The sequence below is a fragment of the Thunnus thynnus genome, chromosome 2 (genome assembly GCF_963924715.1).
Source record: "Thunnus thynnus chromosome 2, fThuThy2.1, whole genome shotgun sequence".
NCBI classification, from domain to species: Eukaryota; Metazoa; Chordata; class Actinopteri; order Scombriformes; family Scombridae; genus Thunnus; species Thunnus thynnus.
In genome coordinates this window covers 32527033-32545669 of record NC_089518.1, presented here as the reverse complement: position 1 = coordinate 32545669, position 18637 = coordinate 32527033, and the positions used below count along the sequence as shown (strand labels likewise).

Below are 18637 nucleotides of genomic sequence, written 5' to 3'. Positions count from 1 at the left end.
AGAAGGTCATTCAGAGCAAGCACAAGTCAGCTGGTGCCTCTACAGTGTACAATTACACAATCTGACATTTAGAAATTGGACAAATACAGAGCGCGTTTAAATGCACATTAATATTTGATTTATATTAAGGAGTTTTTACATGAGTTGTAAACACCTGGCTGTATATGAACTAAGTTTTATAATTTCCTGAATATAATCATCTGAATATTATGTTCGTGTATAGTTTGGAATGTGAACACTGTATGTTGTTTACTTTTAGGTTCAGCATAAGTATATCCATGGAGACGCCAGGATCAAAATAAGAGTCCGCTAATGAACACAGTTTGAATGTCAAACTGTAGAAAATTAGACTCTTCATATTCAGTTATATTAAAAAAAAACAACAACTGAGTAACACCTGAGCTGAACTCAGGTTTAAATTTGGAATATCAATATGCATGTGAACTTTAAAAAAAAAGTTCTCAAGTACACACATAATAACTCATAAAGGCACTTTTGCTTAATTGTTACAAATCACTCGTTAGTTAACAGTGTGTGTGTGTGTGTGTGTGTGTGTGTGTGTGTGTGTGGTGGAAGGGGGATGGCAGCTATTTAACAGTTGAAACCAAAGTTTAGTTACAGATTACATTAACAATACAGCAAGCTACAGTGGCAAATAAAAAAAAATAAACTTGAGACTTGATTTGGTCATAAATTGTACCTTTTCACCTGATGCCTTTCAGAAGCCCCTTCACCTACACTCCACCTACACAGCTGTTTAAATTTCGCCTGATTAGACCTCTGTGTGGACTGTGTGGGCATGTACAGCCTCTATTTGATTGACATCTTTACTCTCCTGTTAGTTTTATTACACTCGTTGGTGGGACAACACACTGTTTTTCGTTCTCGGTAGTGCATGATGTACAATACTTTTCTTTTTCTACGCTTACCAGAATTTATGTCAAGATTTAATTCTTGCTTCTTTGGTTTTCAGAAAACTCTCTGGAGCTGCCTCACTCCCATCCACAATTTATTTGAGTTTTTTGTGGCCTTGACTTGGTCCTCCATCTCCTTTTTGAATTGCATTGTAGGATTATAGTATCAAGCATTATCTAGTGTGGACTTTTTGGTAACACTTCACTTTATTTAGCTTTTATAAGCAGTCTATAAACAGCTGATAAATTGCTTATTACTCTATAAAGTAGTAGTTATAGTAGTTATCAGCAGATATGAGGGCATTTTAAGTCTTCTCCAATGAGGATATATTAGATATTATTACAACTGTGTTTTACTATATTGTTATTCATCACTTTTTTATACACCAGCCTCCACTTATGAGTGTCAACAGGAAGAGTTATACTGTAGCTGTTAATAAAAGTATTAATAAATACTTATAACTCTAACTAATTCCGTCACTTTTCCAGTGTGTACACACACTCAAAACCAGCTTTTTCACCTTTTTCCCAGCAGACATTTTGACATGTCAAAGCAGAAAAATCACAGGTGCAATTAATAACATTAATGACGACTGAATCCCATTTAGTTCTTCCAAATTCATGACCCCGGTGTAGTGCATGATGGTTCACCAGAATGACTTCCTTGGACACTTAAATGGAGCTGAACCATTGTTCATTTTAATAGTTCCACCTGTGCTTTCCCTGCTATGATAAGTCAAAATGCCTGCTGTGAAAAAGGTCTATATAAGGACACAGTTCATAGCTCTGCCCATCTTCAACCTGAGTAGAGGCCCAATCAGGAAGAGATTCCAGATATGTTTGATAACTGACAAAACATACTGGATCAATGTGATACATATTGGACAATCTCTGATTTTTAAATGCTGTATTTTGAACTTCACATAGACTTTTGTCCAGAAAAAAATGGGTTTTGGAACAGAAAACACATCAAGCATGTAAATTGATGATTACACTGTTCAGAGCATAATCTTACTTGAACATTTTGTACAGATTTTACACATGGGATATTTAAATTCAGCATTCAGTGTATTTCATTCTGCGTAGCTTCCCTCATTCCTCATAACTTCACTTAAACAAGGTTGCTGTGTTTGAAAATCCTCTCGTTTAGTTGTGCCTTGAACTGTCACTGTGACATTTCCTTGGCTTGGCGCCTGTTGAATTGGCAGAGGCAGTTCATTGTTGTCCCAGTGTAAATCCCAGACAATGGAAAATAAGCAGTTCCCAGTTTGCTCTGCAATGCTTCCCTCGGTCATGTGTTTGAGGAAGCAGGTACGGCAGGTGCTCGGTTATTGAACATTTCATGAACTATGTTGTCACTCGTTCAACTTTTCTTTAATTTTAACGTCCTGTGCCCACCCGCACCCAAAAGCCTTTGTAGTTCACAATACCCTCTTGGTAATCTGCCATTACTGACTGCTCTATATTCAACACCACTCCAGTCTTTTTCTTTCATATTTGCATTCTGTGGCTTTATCTTTCTTTCTTACATTTTCATATAAACAAATATCTGTTTTGTGACTGTTCCTGACTGATAAAACACAGTGATGACTCAGCCCTTTAACAGTTTGTGAAAGCTTTTACTTTTGGTGTACAATATCTACTGCAAAATCCTCTGGTGTGTTGCATTCATTAAACAGGAGAGCTAAACAGAGAGAAATAGCATGGGTAATAATTGCCACAGTGACAGGAAACTTCAGAAACTCTGTATCCAGAGAATGATGAGTGTTCAAATTCAGTATTTCTAAAAAAAAAAAAAAAAATCCTAAGAAAGCATTTCAGCTACTCTGAACTGAAATTAGAACACAAACATCCTCCTTTTTTTTTAAAGTCAGACAGAGATTAGGGAAATATTTGCAACCACAATACTGAACGGTCCACCTCCCCCACCAATACCTTTTCCAGCAGTATGCACCACATTTGTGTCCCACATTATACAACCCTGCCGTTTAATATTCACAAGGAATCCTCACAGTAGCTGCTTGGAAATAACTTAATTCAGGCTCCAACTGCTGTATAATTCTGAACCTCGAAATGCAATTAACACAGGGGCCAGCCCTATTATTTCTTGGCAGTCGTAAAGTATTTCTCCGAAATGAGAAGATTGGCTGATATGAGGAACCATAAGATATCCTGTGTATATTAGGTTCAGTATTTACTGCATGCACCTGTAATTGTGACTGTGTGTGTGTGTGTATTGGGGGGGGGGGGGGGGGGGGCGTCATTCCCGTTGCAATCTGTGGTGGAAGATTCATCTCTCTCCCTAAAAAGGTCATGCGGTTGTCCCTGAAGAGGAAATTATTATTGAGTTATCAGGAAACATTATTGAGCCTTAATTTAATGCTACTGTACAGCAGTGACCATGACACACAGGGGAGCATCCATTGGTTATGTGTGTGTAGACAGTGACCACAATGTGCGTTCAATGCTGCAGCAATTTTTTTTCCAAAGATGCACTAAAACAATCGATATTTAACTAAAGGATTTTCATGTTTAAAATGCCATTCTTACTCACTAAATCATAGCCTGCAGCTGCAATACAGAAGCTTTTTCTGTCCAGAAATACTGACTCCCAAACAAAAAAGAGAGGCTGCTCCGATCAGAGTGAGCTGGACTGAACCACGTCAGATCTTGTACCTCTCTCATCCCTTTGGAGTAAAGTGATCACAGATTGGACGAGCTGGCAAACATGAGAGTGCTGAGTGCAGCCACTGATGTCAGAGAAGCTAGAGACAGAGATCAGTATAGTTTTTACTTAAGGTTTAGATTCATTATTTAAACAGGAGGCATACTTTCTAAACTAACTTCTTTGATTCCAAATTAAGACAATAGAAATTGAGCAAGCACCTGCAGGCGCAAATTCAGGGGCAAAACATATCATGGATATTGGTTTAACAAAATAATCTTTTACTCATTTCCATTTGCAAGAATGAAATTCTATGCATTTAAATGAGAGCAACAACAGTAACATATTGTATGTACTGTAAAACTAAGCTGCATCTAAGTAAAAACAATACATTCTTGTGTCAGCATATTGTAGAGAAGACAGTTTGCACAGTTTTGCAGATTGTACTCCCATCATTTCAATTATCTTGTTTTCACAACAACAAAATTATTTACTCACAATAAGAGCTTATGTCGTTATCTCAAGGATACAAAATATTATTCCTGTCAAGATAACAAATTAGCAGAATAATTATCTCGTTATCTTGAGAAAAGGTGTTTGTTATCTGAAGATGGATTAATCAATTAAAACAAATGTCAGATGTCACTGTGGGAAAATAACATTTCTGTGTAGCGGCTGATTTGCGCTGAAAATATCAGATTCATTATTGACCCATGATTGATCAGCGCATTTGAGTGTACTTCAGTCAAGGTCTAATGCAGCCAGAAATTGCATTGGTTTCATGTCAAGAGATAATATTCAAATCAGTCTTCCTCCTATATGACTACCGTGTATAGTAAAATTATTAATGTTGTGAGTACATGGGCTGTCCTTATCACTCTTTATCTGGAGATCACAATCTTTTTCTCATTAGAACATCTTTATCATGTTATCTCAAGATAAAAAACATTCATTTTATTGAGATAAGAGGGTGATGATCTTGTTAACTTGAAATAAGGACCATTTGTTTTCTCAAGATAAATTATAATTAAACTTGCACTAGTTAATTTTATGGCCATTTGGGGGCAGCAGAAACAAGTTGTGAACACATCATTGACATATCATCACCTTTTAAGTTGATATGGTGAACTTCTTATCAAACAGTTGCTTATTTACACATCCAGCAGTTACTTTTATGGTCTCTACCAACTCCTGAGAGATATATCTGTGTTGGATAAATGCATTTAGTGTTCAGTGGGTTTTTAAAGCTAAAAACAGCTTTCTGCTGCGACCAAAAATGAGACTATGAGAGCAGTAAGAGTGAACCTCTAAGGCACTGTAAAGCTGTAGAGCTCTGTAAAGCCGAGGGGAGCTGCAGAGTCAGATGATAATTCGATCTTGTCTTCCCGAGAAAAACGACATGACCAGTTGTAAATGCAAGTGCCCCAAAACGACATGTATTTAAGATCAAGTGACAGAAGCCTTCTCGCAGCTGTGGTAATTATGACGGGAGTAAAAGAGGAAATCAGATGATGTTTCCTCTCTATTACTGCCGATAAGGACATCAGATCAGGAAATGCTTCTGTGTCGTTCTGGAGTGCATGCTAATGACGTATTTTGCCATTTTATTTTTGATGGTGATGATGATGAAACTTCATTGATCCCCATCGGGTAAATTCACTTGTTACAGCAGCTCAAAATTAGAAGAAACAGAGTGAGTGAGTGATAAATAAAAACTATATACACTTTTTGAGGAGTTGTTGGATAATTCTCATTCATCACTACAAGCGATGGCTCTCACATTACAGATTTGATACATTGTCATAAAAATATCGTATATCTTATATATCTTATATGATTAGGAAAATCGTAAACACAGCCTTTATAGATAGGCTTCTATAGGTTTGTAATTTCCAGTGTGTAAATGTGATGTGGATGTGTAATGTTTTGGAAATTAAGTTCTTAATATATTACCCTTCAGTATCTGACAGCGGGGAAACATTCACCACAAACAGCCTTAGGGTTTGAAAGGAAAACAGAAGATAACATACATGGACACACAGAACAACCCCCCCACCCCCCCATACACACACACACACGCACACACACACACAAGTTAAACTGTGTTGCTTCCTATTAATTACAACAGAGATAAGATGTCTTTCTGCCCTTAATTAAAATGGCAGGATGGTGAATTTCCATTACTTGAAAGAGTTTTAACCCTCAGCTCTCTGCTAACTTTTTGAGTTTATTAATTTAACCTCACAATGGAGGCACTGGTAATTTCTCTGTTGAAAATCCTGGAATCAAATCAAAAGTTTAAAGGAGGTTATGACATTTAAAGTAGACAAGATCTGACTGAACACACGAACCCAAGTCTGACATGTGCTTTATTTTATGCTCGGTGGATGTCAAAGTCCAAGCCTAAATCTACCAAATGCATTTCAATAATACTTGCGCACCACTTATCCAAACAGTCTTCTGTGGTTTCCATCAGCCTCTTTCTAATGCAAATAAATAAATAAATAAATGTCCAAGTGGTTTTCCTCCGGCTAAAGAATATAAAAGGATATGCTTACAATAGAAAGCATTTGCCAACCTTAATGCTTTGTTCAGTGGCACTGGGGTGGAAAGTCTGCACCAGTAAAAACATCTTCCTTTTTTTCTGTGAGGGTGCTGTCAGATGGACTTATGGTTGTTCATATTTTGATCTCCTTGTAGACAGAAAGAGGACTGAAATAGCAGAGACGTATTTGAGTATTGTGTCTACCACTAAACAAAGTTTTCATGTAAAATAACAGTTCAAGTGTATGTAAATTTCAAAGTTTGGCTGCGACAGAAATGGATCATATCGCTGTTTTATGCATGAATTCATAACCACATTTAAAACCAAAGTCATGTACATTGTTAAAACAGCTTGATAATGCACAACTCAAGTTTCTGTTTTTCTGTGTATTTGTAATTGATGACTGTTCAAGTCAAGTCAATTTCATCTGTTTAGCCCAATATTACAAATCACAAATATGCCTCAGGAGGCTTTATAATCTGTACAGCAATACAACATTCTCTATCCTTAGACCAACGATTCAGATAAGGAAAACTCCCAGGAGAAAAAAAAAACAGTGTTTACTGTTGCCATGACGATGCAGGTTGCACATTACCAGTAATGGAGTGCATTACTACGGCTGCTAGATGGTGTAATTTTAGACCTATACTGGTCTCGACCTACACTGTTGTTTAATTATGAGGATGTGTTTGCAATAGATGTTGTGTGTACAAAATAGACCAGATAGCAAAATTACAGAATTATAGCATGGAAAAACAGGAAGAGAAAATTATACATAGATTGATAACATACATGGTGAAACTAAGATATCAAAACTTCATTATAGAATTTCATATTGTTTTTGTTTATGCTGTTAGTATTTGCTCTCTCTATATTCACATGGCATTCACAGGTGAATGAGTTATGTTATTAACATTATGTTTGTTGAAACATTCTTGGAAATGTCTAAATGTGGGGCAGCCGGAGGGAACAGAGCTTCATAACCAAATAACAACAGGAAAGCTTGATGGTACTGTAAATTATGTTGCAAAAAGATCTGGGGGTGGATTTTAGCTTTTAAAAGAATATTACCTGCCTCATAAAGAGCTTTGACTGAGCACTACATAGAAATACAGAGAAGGTTGAACTCACTGGTAGTAATAAAGTTTTTTTAGTAGCACCTCTAAAAAACAAAGTTACAAAGTGCTTTACATAAAACAGACAATTAAAATGAAAATGTACAGTTCATAAAACACGATGAGAGTCAAGATAAAAACGATTGTTAAGCGATTTAATGACACAATCATCATGGTGTATTGAGTTTAGTTAACTGATGTCACATAAATGATTTGTAGAGGTTCCAGCAATAAGTTATCTCTTGGTAGAGCTGCAGATGTTGTATTATAGTACCAGCTTATTTGTATAAATGGTTCCTATGAATCCCAGGATGCTGCTCAGTATTGGACTCCTTGTTTACTCCGCAGATGACAGAAACTCTAAAAATTAATCACTCAGCTGGATTATGACGAGTAAACAAGAACAGGCTCTCTTCACACTCAGTTTGTTCTGGTGAAGGGCAAAGTTGACAGCGGGGGGTCAACATTAAAATCAATCACAGGGCAGAGACTTATTGATCCTGCCACCCCTCCCACCTCCAGAGACACAGTAACTCATACACAAGTATAGATCAGCTGTCACGAACGGGATTTGTGGCCTTCTCTTTCTGTCTTTCTTGCAACCATAATCAGCGAAAGCATGAAGGCAGTATATTTTTCATGAGAACAGCCAGATGGCGACCAGTTTCCTTCCACATCCGCCTTCATAAGTATTGACTTTGTTGCGTCTCAGTTCATTTTTTCTTGTTTTGCAATTTGACTGATGTAGCTCATAAATTCCCAGAATGTGATGAGATAAAACACTTCAGAAAAGATAAAAAATGTACATCAACTGATACTTGCATCTCCATTTGCTCAGCTGTCTTCTTGTGACATTGTCTAATGGTGATTGGAGATTATTTTTTTTGTTTGGTGCTGTTGTGTCTGCAATTCAATTTATAGCGACAACTCAACCAAACTTAAAGGCGCAGTGTTTAGGATTTAGTGGCACCTAGCAGTGAGGTTGCAGATTGCAACCAAATGAATACCCCTCTCCTCCCCCTCCCCTTCCAAGCATGTAGGAGAACATACGGTGGTCGTGAAACTCGCAAAAAAAATGCAAAAGGCCCTCTGTAGAGCCAGTGTTTGATTTGTCCGTTCTGGGCTACTGTAGAAACATGGTGGTGCAACATGGAAGGGGACCCGCTCTCTATGTAGATATAAAGGGCTCATCCTAAGGTAATTCTGAGGTAACAAAAACACAACAATTTTTATTTTCATGGGATTATACACTAATTAAAACATACTTATGAATATTATATTCTATCTCTGCCAAGTCCGTTCTGCTAGATGCCACTAAATTACACTTTTGTCATTGCTTTCCAAAAACAAATGACTATTATAAAAATTATTCATGTCTGGTTTCTACTATGCCACCTGTTTAAAATTTTAGGTTTAGGCACAAAAACTACCTCCAGACATTTTTTAAGATGTCTGATATGGGTTTTCAAAAAACTGTGATAATTAGTTGAAAATCTTTAAAATTAGTGGGTACATACCTTAAACTCAGATATTTAGTAAACACAGAGAAACTTTCCATTTTCAGCAGATGAATGTGAAAACAGCCTTCTAGTGTCAAACTCTGCACATACATCATTCTTCACAGTGAAGCTTAAACACCCAACTGAAGGAACAAGAAGAAAAAAACACATTTACTGGACCACAGCTGGCTCCAAAACAATTGTGATGTCACCAATAATGCTCATAGGTACATGGCTTAAACTCATATATCTGGTGAGCACAGAGAATCTTTCCATTTTCAGCAGATGAATGTGAAAACAACCTTTTAGTGCCAAACACTGCACAGACATCATTCTGCACAGTGAAGCTGAAACATCTAACTGGAGAAACAAGAAGCAAAACACATTTTGGACTGCAGGGGGGCTTTAAGGTTAGGGAAATGCATGGTTAACAGAAAACAACATTGATGGTTGGTTGAGAAAAGGGAATTTAACAGTTGTCTCCAGTGTCACAGTCTGACACTCTCCTGATCAAACCATCCACTCCAGCCTCCTTCCAAAAAAAGTCATAATTTGTACAGTAGCAAGAGGTCCTTGCCAGGTAAACACAAACATATTATGTTTTACATGTTTACTTGCCAATCAAACAATGAGAGTAATGTGCTGTCATCTTTCTTGCATTTTCCTCAAGCATGTTAATTAAAATTTAGGGGGCAGACAGTAGTGCAGACCAGAAGTCCTTATCATGGCTCTGAGGCTGTTCTTGAATGGGAAGATGACCACGTGTGCTCAAAATATATCCATACAAATGCAAATGTACTCGTTTAATAGTGATAGGGATTATGACATCATGTGCATAATTTTGACATTAAACCATTGGCTTCAGGTTTGGTTAGGACTGAACAAATCTGTCAGACCAGGTCAAGCTCAGGTCATGAAGAAGCCTCTGTTGTGAAGAAAGGATGAAGAGTAGGATCTTCGTTGCTTCTTATTAACACACATTCAGTGTCATTTTATGATAAAAATGATATTGTAAATGATTTGTAGCACACTTGGATTAACAACAACAACTCAAGCTTAGATTCAGGCCCATTGTGGTGAAGTAAGTCAAATGTTAGGATTTGTTCACAGCTTCAGGCTGCTTTTCGAAACGTATACTACATTTTCCACCTTCAGATACAGATTAGTTTCTCCGTGTTCTTCCACCAACCACTGTGAGCTCAACAGGGTTCTGCAATGTTTGCTGTGCTTTGAAAGATATTACAAACACTAAAAAAAAGCTTTTCATTACAATGTCATTGACATTTTTTTTTTTATCAGACAGAAGGAGCACTCCAGGAGTGGAAAAGCTAAAGATTACTCTTAAAGTGACTCTGTGCCCTTGTGTGGGAACGAGTTAGTCGTATCTTAACCGGGAGTTCTTCAGGAGGAGATAAGGCCTGCTGCGCTTCCAACCACCTCGTCTCCGACAGGACCTTCATATCACCGGAGTCAAATCTCAATCAGTGCTGCTGCATGCCTGGAAATACCTGGGGAAAAAAAGAAAATCACTGCCTGGCCCAGTGCCCTATACACTTTAAAGGTTTTTCATTTGATCTCTATCACTTCTTATTAACTTAAAAACATGTTACAGAGACAGGTGTCGCAGAGGCGCCATCCTCAAGTGTCTTCTCGTTAAATGTGTCACGTCTTGTCATTTGGATCTGCTGAATTCTGAGGAGGTTTGAAACCCACTTTTTTCCCCCTCTGTGCAACTTCAACATCTTTGCTTCGTCTTCCTCTGTGTTTCAACAGTGGCCGTTAAGAAGCCAAATACTGTGATATTCTTGATCAATGATCCAAAATGTTACTCTCAACAAGTGGACTCTCAAGCTTGACATCGCCATCAATCAGTGTTGCTCCACAAGCATATCATCAACATGACAGAGATATTTAACTGTAGGATGAATCTTTCTGTGAAGAGGAAGAAATGATGCTGCCGAGCAGGAAAACAGATGTTTGCGAAAGTACGATCCAGCTGTGATGAAAAAGTTAACAGAGTTTTTTAATGGCTTTGACACAGAAATTAAAGGGATGTGTGCGCTACATCAGGAGCTCAAATGCACACATAAATGTCAACGTGAAATTATAACAGCATGCTGTTGGAATGTTCCCCTCCACATAAATGTCTCAGTGAATTGCCGGGAATGAGCAGATACATACAGGTGATGCTAACGAACTGTGGAAAATGTGTAATCAATGAAGAATGGTAAATGGACTGCATTTATATAGCGCCTTTCTAGTCTTACCGACCACCCAGAGTGCTTTACACTACATTCCAACATTCACCCGTTCACACACACATTCATACACTGATGGCAGAGGCTGCCATGCAAGGTGCCAACCTGCTCATCAGGAGCGATATAGCGCTTCCTATCAAAAGCTTTCCCACAATGTTTCTGTGCTTACACACTCACATACCAATGGCACAGCCATCAGGAGCAATTTGGGGTTCAGTATCTTGCCCAAGGACACTTTGATAGAGATACAGAAGGGATTGAACCACCAGCCCTCTGATTAGTGGATGATTTGCTCTACTTCCTGAGCCACAGCTGCCCCACAGCCACAGAAATTTAAGGTTTTGAGACGTTTAAAGGGATTATTGGCAACATCAGCGTCCAATGCTACACTTGTGGGAACATCCTTTGACTGTGTTCAGTGCCAAAATCCTACCTCTACCCACAAAGAATTTGATAGACATTGATGTGTTTAGGATATCAACCTAAAGCAGGCACTAACTCTTCTGATGATACTATAGCACATGAGAATGTTTCCGACAGTTTGGAAAATGCTGTTATTTTCTTTCTTGTCAGGAGTTAAATAAGAAGATTCACACCACTCTTACGTCCATTCATTAAGTTGAAGCAGAAGACGAAGCCATTAGCATGTCTTAAGGGGGCTTGATGGATGGTTTAATAGCTTAATAGCTAAACTGCCTCCCGCTACACCTTTCCAATGTTGGATTAGCAGGGGCTGTGTATGGCCATATCTGTAACTTTTCCAAAACCAGCAACTCGACATTCACACCCACTTGGTGAGAAAAGAGCCAGGGTTTGAACTTCTCTTTCTAGCTCTCTTTATTTATTCTTGACACTTTTATTTTAGTCACTTTTCATGTGAACAGCCGAGTGCCACACTATGAATGCCTTCCAGGAGAGAGTGTGTGAAAACATGTGCCATTATCGCCATATTTAAACAATATGACATCTACTCCTTCTCTATGACAACCGGCTTTTTACTCTGCTTTTGAGTGTGGCCATTCAGAACAGCTGTCTATCTCTGATGTGGTTTTGATCTAACATAAATCGACCTATTCTATAAAGACTGGAGGCTGGGTTGAAACAGCTACCCTAGCTCTCTCAAAGTTAAAACGTATGCCAACCCATACCTCTAAAACATACAAATTAACATACTGTATCTACATTGTTATGTAACAAATCTCAAACCAAACATCATGGACAGACATGGCAAGAATGCAAATAAGCTTATTTCCCAAAATGCTGAACTAATCCTTTAAAACCATTATGAAAAGAGCTGAGAGGTGATACTGAAGAGACGTTTATGTAGGTCCCACTTTTTTTAATTGATTCAGGTTGCAAAGCTTGAACAATTACAGATGTTGTTTCAACTTTCATTATGGTGAAATCCATATTTGGTGTGGTGCTGCTCTGGTGAACCCTTAGCGTTTTAACTAATCTTTATACCCAAAAAAACACAAATAATTCTCACATCTTAAAAATTATATCACCGTGTATGAACAACCACACATACACACACACACACACACACACGAGTCTACTTATCTTCCAAGTATTTTATGATTAATTCCCAGAATGTTTTAATCTGCTCCCTCACTGTCGATGTATTTAGCACTTTGCCACCGTACAGGATCGTTCTCAGCAGGGCCAGAGGAGGTAACAGTCAAATCTAAGCGTGGCAGGGAATGGTAATGTGGCATTTACTCAAATAATGTTGTTTTTTTTCCTCTAAAATCCACTTCCACACTTTATGAAAATGACTTGTAAAATCACACGTTAGAGTTAAATAAAAAATGACTGAAATAAATGCTTAAATAACTGAAAAAAAAAGTCTTTTGAGAAGTGAGGGGAATAAAGCAGCCTGCTATTGCATCAAATGTGTGTGTTTGATGGTGGGGGTGGTTGCATCCATAGACACACACACACATAAAAATGTGCTATCTCCCTCAGTCACAGGCACACATACTGCAACACACACAAAGCTGCATTAGACTCTGTGGTGAAACTAATCCTGTTACAGTGTCTGAAAATGTGTCTGCTCTCGCGCCCTGTAACCTTGATTTTGCTGAGACAGAGTCACCCCGGTTACAAAAAAAAAATCAGTGTTTTTTCTTTTTTTTTAGCCTTTCCTCTTTTTTTCTCTCTCTCTCTCTCTTTGTCCTTTTATTTTATCTACAAGTGGCATGCGGTTCTCGTCTCTGGGCATCCTTATCAATGGCTGTCCAGAGCCCCACCCCCTAACCCTCCACAGCCCCAGGAGCAAGTGAACTGGATGATTGCACATGCACACGTACATTCATAAGCGCAGTCAGCTTCCATGGTTTTATGAGTATGTGAGGCTGAGGGTTGAAGTAAGGTGCTGTGAAGATTTTGCGGTCTAAGGGTTTGTCCCAGTTCCCTGGTGTAGTGACACAAAAACAGAGTCACAAGAGGTCATAGTGAAATAACTCCAACCTTTAAGGTCCATTCATGACTTGTGGAAGTCATGCCATCGGAATAGAAATGTATAAAGTTCTACAATGAAGATGTGGAGGACCATCTTTCCCCTGATTGTGTTTTTTAGTCACGTTTTTTTCCCTTTATTTGCAGGCTTATGGCCATAGACTGTAGATGGATGTAGTGAGCTGTGACATCACCCATTAGTTTCCATTGGTGCCAGTTTGAAGCCCAGAGTTGCTACTTATGGTCAGCACCATCTTTTCCATTTACAGCCAGGACCTTCCATATAAGGAGTGCAGGGTGTTGCCTTTCATGCTCTGGAAACACGCCCCGCTACCGCAGACTGAAGCGAATGCTAGCTTACTGGGAACACTGAGCGATGCACACTTGGGCTTACAGTAGCTACTTCATTTAAATTTTGCTAACAGGGCAGGTATTGTAATGAAGTAACATTAAACTTACCGAAACATTGGCATAGTCCAACTAAGTGCGAGTGCCAGAGCCGGGGAGAGCAGCAGGTGAGCAAAATATTAATCACAGTTGTCAATCAACGCCCGCATGTCAGACATCAAAGCTACTATACGTCTTCAAATCTTATTGACGGAGCAATAATTTCCAAAACTTTGTTTCCAAAACTTTCTAAGACTTAGTATTTTTAGAGAGAAGTTGAAGTTTTTGAATGGGAGTCTGTTGGGACTTTTTGGAGCTAGCATCTAGCAAGCGTTGGTGGCATTGCACTTGAAGACTTGAAGGCTCGAAACCAATTGGCACCCATTGTAAAAAAATCGCATATGTCCATTTTCACTCACAACAATCCATATAAGTCCATTCACAATGTTAAGCGGTTCACTGATGACTGTGTAAAGATAGATTTTCATTTATGGTGCTAAATCTATCTAATTACAGCGTCTTAGGTTTATCTTCTACATTCGTTTCTGAGAAAGTTTCTGAGATTTTTGGTGATACGCGGTTTTCAGTGGCCTGTATTTGTGTACATTTTGGCAAATCTAGCAGTTGTCGTTTGTGCTGTAACTAGTGATGTAGCTACAGACAACAATCAACTTGAACACTTTTGATAGAGAAGAAAAATTCAATGATAATGAGACAAATATTAGGATGTTTTCCATATGATTTCCAACTAGATTTATGGATGTTTATTCTCAGTGGACATCACAGAAACTGCTATTACTGAAAAGAGTCACTGGTGCAGTGGTGTACTGATTAGTGACACTAAGGAGAAAGGGTGTTTGATGCAAATGTGTCAGTGTCTCATTCAGATTAATGTTCCGCTACCACCCTCTATCTTAGTTCATTCCTTTTTTGAGCTGTTCACAAGGTCTTACAGGTAGTCCTTCATTCTAGGTGTGGTGGTGAAAATCTTCATTTGGGAGAGAAGAGGGTGAAAAAGAAGTTCTGAGTGGGGAAACTGCGTAATTGAACACACAATGGGTCGACAGAAAGTGAAGAAATGGGAAGCAGAAATGTTTCTTAGTTTGTGTAGCCTATTAGAGTATGCGTGTAGTGAATGTGCAGCGTGGTTACAGTTCAAAGTGCGAGCAGCAGTGTCAGCATGTCTATTCATATTTCAGCATGGAGAAGCCTGACATGTGTCACTCAGCTTTGTCACCTCTGGCACGGACCTCTTGATCCCGTTCACCCTTCAGCTCCCTGACTGACAGCTCACATCTGTGGTGAGAGGGAGAAAGAGAGAGAGAAACATAAATTGTATGTGCAGCACTAGAAGACATATCCACATACAACATGTAAATAATCCCAATCTCAGTATTGCTCTTTATTATTACTAAATATAAAGCTGTACCATTTTCCACACCAAGTTTAAGTATACAGGTTCAACATCAGTCCAATGAATTATAAAAGTTTTAAACATTTTATTATTAATGATACAATATTTCAGCAACTAAAACTTCTGATTAAATAACTTGAAAACTTGCAGAAGTTATGGTCAACTGAGGATATCATCGCCAATTTAATCATGATGCAATATTTCCATTGGTTTTTGATATTTGATATGTCATCAGCATCTTTTCATGTCTTCTTAAGTTTTTCCCAATTACATACAGCTCCAAAAATTTTTTATAAATAACTATGTTTTGCATGCTCACTGATCTTCATAATGGATCGATTGCATTCATTTTCCCTTAACATTATACAGGAATCTAACCTTACATAAATAATGTAAAATCAATCATAAAATAAGTCAGTCGTAAAATTCAATAAATGTTACAGTAGTTTTGAATGGGGAATGTCGCCGAGATGAGACCCAACTCATCACACTGGCTGATAAACTTTGCAAATTGAAGAACTTGTTTACTTCCACTATGTGGCTGAATAAATCTGAATATATTTTGTCTGAAAGTTTGATTTGAGATCAAATTTGACAGTCACATCAAAGATGAACATATTCTCGTTTTGTGAAAAAATACTGCTATACTAAATGTATTGGATCCTTCATGATATCTGAGACATTCACCTGTAAATTTGGCATATGACATGTTATTATAATGATTTCAGCAATCCTCACACATCCTGTGACCATTGATCTAAACAAGTTTCGAAATACTGTTCTGTGTAATCGTAACCGAGGGTGAACAATGAGACCAAGGTCTCAGACTTTGTGCTGTATATCTTCAAAGGAGGTTACATAACAGATCTGTGAAATCAGCCTCTTGCTCCTGCTTGTCCTCTAGCTGTATGAAATGACCTTTATCTGACACCCTTGTTAGAAACATGGGTCACTGAAAGATCAACTGGAAGTTGACCAGCAGTATTTTCAAGCACCCTGTCACCCTGATGTCAAAGAGGCCTTAATGAGAGTGTAACTCTATGTCCCTGCAACAGCCTTCACTTCCAGCTGCCGATCTCACAAAAAGTGAAGCCAAGAGAGAATTAATCCATAACACAAAGGATTTCTTCTATTTCATCTTGTTCATAAGACATTTGTGAGAGCCCTCATGACTGGTAAATTATTCCAGTGCATAGCAGGAAATCAGAAAACAACATAAATCGGTTGAATAGGTTGCTCCTACACAACCAGCACTTTGATGAAATGTCAAACTCACAAAGATGAGACAGTATAAGCATCCTCTACTGTGTATTTCCAGCAGTGAAAGAGCAACATGGGATTTGTAGTTTATTATAACTTAAAATAAAATAGACCTTTCACTAAAGTCCTCCCCCAAACTGCAATTTTCCATTTTCCAGCAATAGCTTAGCAAGTGTAATCAGGCAGGTCTGAGGAATACTTGACATTTAAAGAGTCTGGAGAATGAATCAAGAAGAATCAAGCTAGCACATGCACTGTATTCCCCCCCGTTTGGAAGACGGTCATGGATGCTAAGATAACGGTAGCTTTAGCAGCTCTGTCCTGTTCTTTATTGGATCTGGGGAAGTTTACACTCCAACAACCCCAGTCAAATAGTGCTAAACATCAATTAGTCTTCATCCTACAAACCTCTACTCTTGTAATGTTAAAAGTGAAAACATGTTGTTTGAAAATATGAACATGTAAGCAGCTTAACAGTCGGATCTTTTTATTTTTTTACTTACAGTACCAGGAGAGCAAGGAGAGCAATGCGTTGTATTTATTTCCATGTCTTCTACGTAGGGCATGCTAACTTTTTGTCTGGGACAAGTAGCTTTAGCCTCAGTCTTTTTTGAGTGATGCTGCTGGAAACAGCCTTCTCGAACTTAAGCAGTTAACGTTAGCTTAATTCGCTAGCCAATTACAGCTGATAAAATCTGCTAGAAACAGTTGTCATTTCAACCAGGAAAAACAATCTCTGGCTAGAAATGTAAAGTCCGCTGTTGTCTACTTCTGTCTGAAATCAAGGACCACTTTTTTAAAATTATGTAGAATTTTAAGTGGTAAATCTGCCACTTTTTTTGTAAACTGCATGTTTAAAGGTCCAGTGTGTAGAATTTAGTGGCATCTAGCGGAACAGACTTGGCAGAAATGGAATATAACATTCATAAGTTTTTTTAATTCATACGTTTTTCATTAGTGTATAATCACCTGAAAATAAGATTTTTTGTGTTTTCATTACCTTAGAATGAGCCCTTTATATCTACATAGGGAGCAGGTCCCTATCCACAGAGCCCGCCATGTTGCACCGCCATGTTTCTACAGTAGCCCAGAGAGGGACTTTCGCCACTGTAGGTTCTCCTATACACACTTGGAAGGGGAGGGTGAGGGAATGTGCCGTATGCATTTGGTTGAAATCTGCAACCTTATCGCTAGATGCCACTAAATCTTACACACTGGTCCTTTAACAATAGTACGTAATAGGGGAGCGGGGCTAAGCAAACGTTCAATTGGCAAATAAAACTGCCCTAAAAAGAACCAGAATAGACCAAATAATCACACCTTTAAACAACAAAAACTGCTCCAAATGAAAATTTAACTTCCTACCCCACCATATTTATGTTGCTATATTGCAGTAAAGGCAGTGAAGGTCACTGAGGAGGTAGGTTAGCCTACACTTTAAAACCAGATTCAGTAAAGACATTTTTTAGTCATATCTTTTTCCAAATGTGTTCAGAAAAACATTGAATTTCTCCTTTCTCTCTAATATAATCACGTGCTCTGTGCCTCTGTGAATGAGTCATCGCTGATGAAGAATGCGGCACCTACCTCTGCTAAAGATATCAGTAAAGTGCACACGCCATTATCAGAGCACGGTGAAGAATGCCTGTTTCCAATGGATACCAAATTGAAATCAAGCGAGGCAGACAGGGGGGATGTTTGATTTGTCTTATACCCTCAACCTCCTCCTCCTTATCTTCCTATCCCAGCGTGACATTGTCAGAGAAAAGCCATGCAGGTGGAAACAAAAACTCTGGTTGCTTAAACATCCGACGGCCGAAGGAGGTCAAAAATCAGTATGAACAATTTAATTCCTGTAGAGATTAGAGAGAAGCATTGTATCGGTTTTGACAATGAAGAAACACCCTCTTTTTTTTTCTCAGTGTTATCGTAAAGAGGTCCTGAATGTGATGGTGGGAAAGTTTGCCATCTCACTTTCAACAAAAGATGTTTTCATGTGGAGAGTAGAAAATATCATAGGACTATAAGACTGTAGTTATTAAAAGATGAATAGACAAATATTTAGAAACTGCAAAGAGTTGACATTACATATATTTATATCATGGCCAGTATTGTGGTTC

General features: G+C 38.3%; 1 long non-coding RNA gene across 2 annotated transcripts; it reads right to left on the bottom strand.

Moving 5' to 3' along the window:
- Positions 1-8440: 8440 nt before the first annotated feature.
- LOC137168019 (uncharacterized) lies at positions 8441-18313 on the bottom strand. Of its 2 annotated transcripts, none has more exons than XR_010924222.1 (3): positions 18105-18313; positions 15081-15139; positions 8441-10246 (listed from the first exon to the last, which is right to left on the bottom strand). It is a non-coding gene; the product is annotated as an uncharacterized lncRNA (long non-coding RNA). The 2 variants fall into 2 exon arrangements; XR_010924223.1 differs by lacking the exon at positions 18105-18313 and adding an exon at positions 17518-17631.
- Between the last annotated feature and the right edge of the window lie 324 nt (positions 18314-18637).